General features: G+C 39.2%; 1 pseudogene; it reads right to left on the bottom strand.

The window, feature by feature from the left end:
- Positions 1–2,737: 2,737 nt before the first annotated feature.
- LOC132513767 (E3 ubiquitin-protein ligase Hakai-like) lies at positions 2,738–4,026 on the bottom strand (annotated as a pseudogene).
- Between the last annotated feature and the right edge of the window lie 3,140 nt (positions 4,027–7,166).

The raw sequence follows: 7,166 nt of genomic DNA, 5'->3' as shown, positions 1-7,166 counted from the left end.
ATGTTAATCTGTCCGAATGAAAAGAAACAGTCCTCAGGCCACTGTAAGACTGGATTCTCGTATGTATACTCATTCCAAATGTGACAGAAAGGTATTGGCAGTTTGAGTGGGAGACCTGCAGGCAACATTTCCGGCTTCCCATATTTTTCCACCAGCAAAGTCAATGGTGACCCTGACGGGATTTTAGAACTGGTGTCACCTATACTTAGTCAATAATATAATCTTGAATTTGGAGAGTGTAATCCACATCTGGCTAGTATTCCAAAAGAGCAGAGAGCTAGAAAGAATTTTTATAATTCAGGGTCTCTCACATGACTCTTGTGTGGCCACAAGACTTTCAGCCGATCCACCCAATTAACGAATTGCCGGATGGATCCTATCCTTATTGCCAAATTGTTGGGGAAATAGCAAACATAAAACTTCCTGCCAACCCAATAAGACCTCTCTATAAAACATGGAGAAGAATGAAATAGCTTTATTAATTGATAAACATTAAACCAGACTGCGATGTGCAGCATAGGCAATCTGCTAAAGAGATTTGTAGGGGAGCAAAATTTGCCACCCTAAAATGAGTCTCTTTGGCATGAGGATTAATTTAAGCTGATTAAGACTCTTTGGGCCTTAAAAGAAACTTTGACCTTCCCTCGTACTGCCTAAAAGAATGTAGATAGTGGGTTTGTTCCAGAATAGAGTTATCACCAGAGCTATCTGCAAAGAATATGGGCTAGGTGTGCTGTGGGGAACTCTAGGCAGGGCCTAAAGATGAGAGTCTACTCTGTGTCCCATTGTCTCTGCCTGCCTGGCCCAGCAAACATTTGTTTACCAAACATTTGCTTTTCTATCTCCATGTGAATTGCCTTCCTCCCCTTGAAGTCCCAAACCACTACCCCCATCCTCTGTCTTTAGCTGAAGATGGTATTTAAGGTAAGGGCTTTAGCCATGTTGGCCAGTTACTTAGTTTTCCTGGGTCTCTCCCATGTAATTAAACTTTTGTGTGATTTTTCTCCTGTTAATCTGTCTCATGTCAATTTAACTCTTAGACCAGCCAGAAGGGTAGAGAAAAATTTCTTCCTCCACAGTAGATTGCAGAGACAAAAAAGAATTCTTACCCTTTTATATACTTGTTAACCCATTAACATGTACATATGTTTTACATATATATATATGTTAATCTATTACATACACATTAATTGTATCCAGAGGAAAAATAAAATCTCATCCTTTTTACAAGCAAGAAGTTACATCTTGGAACTAAAATTCCCACAGACAGGGAGATAGGGTACCACTCTTGGTGTTCACTTTTCAAAGAAATGGCTCCTTGGCCCCAGGAATGACATTCCTGGGATGTAAAACTGCAAGAGGCTTATTTAGCTTTGAAAAAGATTTACATATATTTCAGAGGCAGAGCTAGCATTTATAATCTCAAGTTTTCTGAAGGAAATGTTAAAAGAAAATGGGAGGAGGAAAGTTCTCTACTTTTTGGCACTAGGGAAAATTTAATTTTTAAGATTTTATTTACCCTTACACTGGCAAGAAAAAGTCATAGACAGCCTATACTATCTAATATATTACTTGGATAGGGACTCACACATAGGAAGAAGAAACAGCCTTAGTAACTGGAACTTGAGTATGAGGTGAGCACTGGCTCTCAGGTGTTAGAAACAAGACAACAAAATGGAGTCATTTACACAAGACAACAAAATGGAGTCATTTATGTTAAGTCCCAGGTCACCAAACTGAGACTTGACTTAATTACAGCTTTGGCTCTCCCAGAAATGGAATCTTAACCCAATCAGCCAGAAATCACCTTATCAGCACTAGTTAGGCAACCTGCCTAACTAATCCCTGCCATCCCCTAAAGGAAAGTAACCTTGCAATAACCAATCTGCTTTTTTGCCTAGGGTAACTTCCTTGTTCCTGTTCCCTTCTGCCTATAAAAGTTGCTCGTTTTATACAGCTCCTCAGAGCTCCTTTCTATCTGCTAGATTGAAGCTGCCTGATTCGAATTCATAACTCTTAAAAATTTTAATATGCCTCAGTTCATCTTTTAACACAGGAAAGGGGCAATGGCACATTAAAACTGGGGCATAAGATCAGGGTTGGAGTAGTAAGGGGGATTTGATGCTGGATTTGACAGATTTGGGCTAGAACTGCTTAAATACTTCTGGTTTGTGTGGTGTCTAGAATCCAGGGCAGAGCTCAGCCTGCAGGTGGTTTGGGTCACAGAGCCTAAGCTACAGTAAAGAAAAAGCAATTTGGGCCTAGAAACAAGAACGTTGGAAGTTACAGGGAGACAGATTTGTGTACAAAGGCCTTATTGTTCTTTTGCAACCATATTGAAATTTACTCTTTTTACCCAGGTTAACAAAATGTATCACAAGAAAAACTAAACATTGGATTTAATAAAAACAACACTTTTGAAAGCAGAACACAGTCCCCACCCAGGATATAATATTGCAAATGGTCACTTCTGGGATCAAGTTACCATACTAGAGGAACCAAGTTGTTAAAGCATAGTTAATCTCAACTGAGCCACTTATCTGCACTGTAGTAAAGTACTTAAAATCACTCCCAAGATCAAGGTTTAAAACCATTTTAAGAGACAAGACTTTAAATGTTTTATAGCCACTTCTGTAAGAGGTGCTTTTCCTTCCCCAAATGGTCAAAGCTTAATGAGAAGGTTGACAATACTTTTTTTCCCCTCATCATATCTTCTGTTTAAAAATATTTACTATTACTACTGGTCATATGGTTTATATCTTGTCTGATCTGGGAAGTGTAGTCCAAGAAGTGAGGTTTGAGAAAGGAAGATGCTGCTTTCCTGGAGGAATGGGTGGTCCTCTGGGTGCAGGCCACATAACATGACTTATTTTCCCTAGTTATATAAATGGAGTGCCCAGAGTTCCTTGATCTTCAGTAAACTGGGGTAAAGAGTGAGCATTATAATGGTGAGAAGTATGTGTACTTACAGGTGGATTACCCTGTTGAGGTGAGGTAGGTCCTGGTGGAAGATATTTCATATAAGGTGGCATCTGAGCAATAATAGGTCTATGGAGAGGGTGGTGGAGTAGAAGTCACTGATGCACCTGAAGCGTGGCTATGAATCAAGTGAAAAGTACCTGTGGTCTGGGAAGGATGTGGCCTTTGATGACTTATTGATTGCAGAGGAGGTAGCGTGGTAAAATATTGCTGTGGAGGCATAGTTCCATGAGAGTTCAAAACCACTGGTTGACCCTGATATTCAGGATGATGGTGAGCAATTGCAGAGGCAGGAGGCAGTGGTTCTCGAGTACCCGAATTTGAGTCATTCTGAATAGGGACAGTTACTAAATTGCTATGTTTTCTTGTTGAAATGTAAAGGTTTTCTGACTCAGCTTCCTGACTCACTGAAAAATATAGAGGTGAATTCATGGACAGTGAACTCTGCTGGAGGAGCACTAATATCTTCTTGTGGCAGATTATATGGCTTGTGCGAACACTTTGCAAAGGAGGTAGTAGTATCATAAGGTATTGCTTTGGCGGAATATGGTTCATATGATGCTCATCTGGCGGCGTTATAAGATCAGATTTCAGTTGGTGGTGGGACAACATGCAGAATGAACATTTTCAAGTTGAGTACGGGCAACAGAATTTTCAGCTCTTGTATGGCCATGGTTGATATGAGCCTTTAAGTCTCTTTGAGACAAACACGGTCTCTTGCATCCTTGAACAGTGCCACATGTAAAGAGAGAATCTCGCGTATGCTTCTCAATTCGTTCCACAGGATTACTACAGCCTGGGAACATCTTACTGCCTTCTTTTCCATGTAAAATAGCACAGGCATAGCAAAAAGCATGCTTGCATGGAATCATCTGCCCATCGATTTTAATTGGCAATTAGCATTTGTCACAGAAATGCACTGGGGTATCATCCTTTTCACCTAAGATGTTTATCTGAAAGTCCCAAAAAACATCTTCAACACATCCTTGTTCATTTCTAAAAGCTTTACGCACTGGAGTCATACCGGTCCTCTGCACTATGATCGAATCCTTGGGCGCGCTCCGTGATTCAGCTCTCAGAGCACGAGGGGAGCGGAAGTCAACCTTACTGACCCAGGGCGCGCGTGTGCCGTACTCTCTTGAGTTCAGGAAGCGGAAGTACGTCCAGGTCACTGTACCTTTGACCTCGTCTTACCAACCTCCTTTCCAGTGAGAAAGTCGGGCAGAAGGAGAGTGAATATTTGAAGAGTTTTGGTGCCGAGGTTGCTTAGGCTGCTCTTGTTATGCTTCAAGAAAAAAAATAGACTTAAACTGGAAAAAGAGACTAATCCGGAATGGGGGAGGGGAGAGCGTGTGTGTGTGTGTGTGTGTGTGTGTGTGTGTGTGTGTGTGTGTGTGTGTGTGTGTGTGTGTGTGTGTGTGTGTGTGTGTGTGTGTGTGTGTGTGTGTGTGCTGGCATGGGCAAGCGCAGTAGTACATGAAAGCAGAAGCCCGAGCAGGTAAGGCAGCCAGCCCATCCTTAAAGGTTTTTTTGTTTTTGTTTTTTTTAACAATGCAGTGCTTTGCTTTTTGGAGGTGAAAGCTCACCCATCGTTTGAAATGTTCAAATAGAGACTGGAAAGCTTCTTGTCAGAGATGCTGTAGATCTAGCTTCTCAAACTTTTCTGACAAAGTACCCCTAATGGTAGAGAAAACTTTACTAAAACTGTGAGGGTAAGGGGGGACAGAGTTCTAAGTACTTCTGAAAGCAAGATATTTCTCTAAATAGTTGTACTTTAAGTTATAGGAATATTATATGAATATAACTTCCTTTTTCAGAATGTTTGTTTTAATAAAAAATAATGCTTTTGATTACTTAGTTAAATTACTTGAATCTCTCCCTGCCCCTAAGTCTTTGAGTAATAGTGAAATCCCAGGAAGTTGTGCCAGGATATGTGTCACACACTGCTGGATTTCCCCTCAGTGTTGGTACACTAGTTTGTGATGCACGATAAAGAGTGGCTCCTTTACTGAGTATCAATACAAGGTCATCCAGTAGGACTTGGAAACCTTTTTTATACAGGATCCTTTATAATGGTATTTGTATATAAGAGTATTTATCTGTGCATGAAAGTTCAAAGTTAAAAGCCCCAACAAATTAGGGAGGTGATTAGTCACATTATAAAATGCCTTCCCATATCCCCAAATTTCTCATTTTTGTTCTTTAAATGTTATATTCTCTTGGTATATTTGATATATGTTTATAGAGTGTTAACAACTTGGAGGAGAGACCTTAGTAAATCAAAAATTAAGGGGCAAATAATCAGTAGTGATGACTACTCCAAGATGGATATGAAGCATATTAGAAATGATCATATTCGTTTATGGAAAGATAAGGCTGGTTATACAGAAATGTCATTTGTACCCACCTTTTGGGAACCTAGTCTACTGTAAAGTGAGGCTCACCCTCCCTGTGATAGCTTCATTTCATACTGTACAGAATAAGTGTTCTCATTCTTATTTACAAAGCAGCTTTGCAAAGGAAGCGATGAACTATCATGACCAAATATGCCAAATACATGATTAAAAAATAATTAAAGGGTAGGTCAGAGCAGGAAATTGCCCTCATTAAGCAGATTATTCATTTCTGCTGAAACGCCAAGGCACAAAGCTGACCTTTGCCAAACAAAAAAAGTCAGCAGGGATGTTGCACCAGGTTGAAAATGCTGCAGAGAAAAGAAAAAAAGATTAAAAGCCATAAAAGCATTTTTTGATGGTCTCCGTTTAGATATTGGAATTGCCGAAGCATACAGCTAGATCAGAATATTTTTGCAATAATACTCCATGATTGATGCTGGGGAAAATTTCACATTTGCTGATACACTTTGTAAAAGAAAAAATGTATAGCCACATGGGACATTTTATCAGAGAGAGTGAGTGAGCAGCAGAGATAGGGTTAAAAAGAATAATAGATCCCCTTTTGATGTTGGAAATGATGATGAAGCTTACAGGTGGTAAAAAGAAGGAATCAAGGGCAGAGGCTTAGGGAAAAGTTACTTTGTCCATTTCATTATTGATGAATTCTTGAAAAGTTGCGTGTAAGTAGGCACCAGTTTTCTCATCCTGACCTATAATATCATTTCACGACTGTTTTGTCTTTATTTTGAATTTGTCATCTGTGGGCAATGGCTACTGGTGCTTAAGCTTTTTTAAAAATTGAAATACAGTGGATACTGCTACTTAGGCTTTTGATTTCTTTGGCCTTCTGCCAAATAGCTAATGCCATACAAGCAAATACATGTGTACCAGGGTACCTTGTGACTTAGTGTACACCCTTCTTTTTGCAAAATAATCCTGCTTGAAGTGGTTTTCAAACCTTTTTCTGTATTCAGAAGGGTGCAGCTGCTCTGAGTGAAGTCACAGTAGGGGAGCCCAGAGTGTTACCTCCTTAACACTCCCACAGCTCTGGCATCCTTTCACCCCCTCTTATAGTTGTCTTTTAGGCAGTTCAGTGAAGCACAGTTTCAATACCACTCCTCAAATACATGTTTTCTCAACTGACGTATAAAATGTTTATAATGAACCATGTCGTATATCCAAAAGAATAATAGATGAGCACCCATATGTCTACCACCTAGCTTAAGAAATAGAGCATTATCAGCCCACTTGAAAGCTGCTGCACTCTCATGAAAGGAAAGCACTATACTCAGTTGTGTGTTCATCATCCTCTTTCTATTTTCAGTTTTAAAAATCACGTATGTATATATATTTATACAAAATATTGTTTACTTTCGCATGTCTTTCACTTTGTGGGGATGGAATAATACTGTGACTTTATTCCCTTAACATTATATTTCTAAGATATTTCATGTTATTGCATGTATTTTATTCATTTTCAGTATTCTGTTGTATGAATATATTATAAATTTTTCCTATAGATGAATACTTGGTTTGCTCTCAGATTTATAAGTGCTGCTATGAAACATTCTTGTACATGTGTCTTGTACATGTTCAAGAATTTTTCTAGGGTATGTATACAGGAGAGGAAGTACTAGATCATAGAGAATAAGCATATTCAACTTTTCCAAAGAGTTCATATCAATTTATCAGCAGAGTGTAAAAGTTTTTGTTGCTCCTCATCTTCACCAACACTTCTTATTAACAGACTTTTTTTTTTTTTTTTTTTTTGCGGTACGCGGGCCTCTCACT

This window comes from Lagenorhynchus albirostris, chromosome X (assembly GCF_949774975.1).
Source record: "Lagenorhynchus albirostris chromosome X, mLagAlb1.1, whole genome shotgun sequence".
Classification (NCBI taxonomy): Eukaryota; Metazoa; Chordata; class Mammalia; order Artiodactyla; family Delphinidae; genus Lagenorhynchus; species Lagenorhynchus albirostris.
The sequence above is the reverse complement of the archived record's forward strand: the minus strand, read 5'-3'. Positions and strand labels throughout refer to the sequence as shown.